The sequence below is a fragment of the Priapulus caudatus genome, unplaced genomic scaffold (assembly GCF_000485595.1).
Source record: "Priapulus caudatus unplaced genomic scaffold, Priapulus_caudatus-5.0.1 Scaffold1194, whole genome shotgun sequence".
In the NCBI taxonomy this organism is placed as follows: Eukaryota; Metazoa; Priapulida; class Priapulimorpha; order Priapulimorphida; family Priapulidae; genus Priapulus; species Priapulus caudatus.
The window spans coordinates 39136-41324 of record NW_014578255.1 but is presented as its reverse complement, the minus strand read 5'-3'; positions in this window follow the sequence as shown (position 1 = coordinate 41324).

The following is a 2189-nucleotide window of genomic DNA, read 5'->3' as shown; positions in this document are numbered from 1 at the left end:
GAGGAGGAGGAGGAGGAGGAGGAGGAGGAGGAGGAGGAAAAGAAGAGGAAGAAGTAGAAGGCGAAGAAGACGAAGGGAAAGATGAGGGATGGAGCAGCAGCAGCAACAGCAGCGACAACCGCAACAGCAACACCAGCAGCGGCAACAGTAGCAGGAGAAGAAAGTGAAAGAGTATAAAGCGGAGGAGGAGAAGAAGGAGGAAGTGTAGCAACCACCGCAAGATCACTACCACTGCCACCACCACCGCCACCTCGACAACCACCTCTGCAGGTGGCAACAACAACAGCATCAGCAACAACAGCAACAACAGCAGCAGCAGCAACAACAGAAGCAGCAACAACAGTAGCAACAACAACAACAACAACAACAACAACAACAGTAGCAACAACAACAGAAGCAGCAACAACAACAACAACAACAGAAGCAGCAACAACAACAACAGCAGCAGCTGCAACAACAACAACAACAACCACAACAACAACAACAACAACATCATCAGCAGCAACAGCAGTTACCGGCGTTCCTGCGCACAGCGTAATTAACATCTCTCTCCGAGCTGCTGCTGCTGCTGCTGCTGCTGCTCGTTTATTAGCCACGATCGCTTCAACTAAATATCACCGCGCGCCAAAAAAACACGTGAAAACGCGCGACTGCTGCAGCGAAAAAAAGAACACACCTCGTCGTGAAGCAACTCTAATGACTTTCAAAATTAGCGCACGTGGGGACTCGCAGCGCTTCTGTTTACGCGAGGACGTCGTCGATTTTTGCGATGACACTAGAGACACTGTCGCCCGCTATCGTTGGCACACACAGTATGCGAGCAAATCCCTGTTGTTCCCACGCGTGTGATTCTCCATTCCTATAACACGCTAGACGCATACGTATTGCGAATAAGATAGGAGTGGAATCGAAAAAGTAAAACTGAGAGCGAGTCCATTTACAGTCACTGTACGTACAATACAAAATTGCGAATGAGTAATTATTCAAGATAATGAGGCGACTAAAACTAAAATCGATTTACCTAAACGAGTTTTCTAAGTTTTCTCCTAGTTTTCGCGCACGATATCTTCTAGTTTCTCAACAACCTTCAACGATTACTCGTTCAGGCCTTCTCAAGCACAACAGCGAGAGCAACACGCGTCTTCTCTCAGCCACACAGGCCACTACACACATACACAGACACAATAAATCCGGCCACACGAACCCGCTGAGGACAACCCTCCCTCCCGCACACGGACGCGAATTTCGTAGGCGAGTCGCGCACGCGGAATCAGTCTCCGTTTCGAGTGTCGCTATTAGATATCTTCGAGGTCGTATATCGACGTCGTCTTACGGGATCCTGTCGGCAAACATGCGCGCAGTTGCGTCGACGGACTTCGTCGCCGTGTTTCGATAATTAGGAGACGACGGGAGCGACGTCGCTAGCGACGCGAGATTGCGATCAGCATGTATAACAATCGTCGCTAAACTTCTTCAGATGATCGGAGGCTGAGCATCGACGCGGGAAGCCCTGCTCTCTTCTCACTCGCGGAATTTCGTACGTTGTCAAGGCAACGCGCGCGAGTCGGTGAATGGAAGTTAGAATGCGGCGAAACTGGCGCTATTGCAAGAGAGCTGGCTATATATACTCGAAGTGCTGCCAGTCTATGGGTGATAATGACGGTCTGCGATATTGACCGATGAAGTATACACGAGCGCGAGTGTGTTTTAACTATGCACTGCTGCGGCGATCGCGCGCATAATTTACCTTATTCGATTAACGAATGTAAAATGATAGAAACAGGATTATCTCTCAGCTTCTATCGCCTATCTGATCCTCGCGCCACTCGCCGATAATGATGATGATGATGATGATGATGTCAATGATGATGATGATGATAATGATGATGATGATGATGATGATGATGATGATGATGACGTTGAGTATCGAATTAGCGCATGTTCGTATATTTTATCGCTTCTTAGCGCGAATACGAGCTGAGCTAGAGCGAGCAGCACATATATATACGAAAGCACGCACACGCACACTCACACGCACACGCACACGCTAACGCTAACGCACACGCACACGCACACGCACAGGCACACGCACACGCACACGCCCACGCACACGCACACGCACACGCACACGCACACGCACACACACACACATTATATATATATATATATATATATATATATATAATATA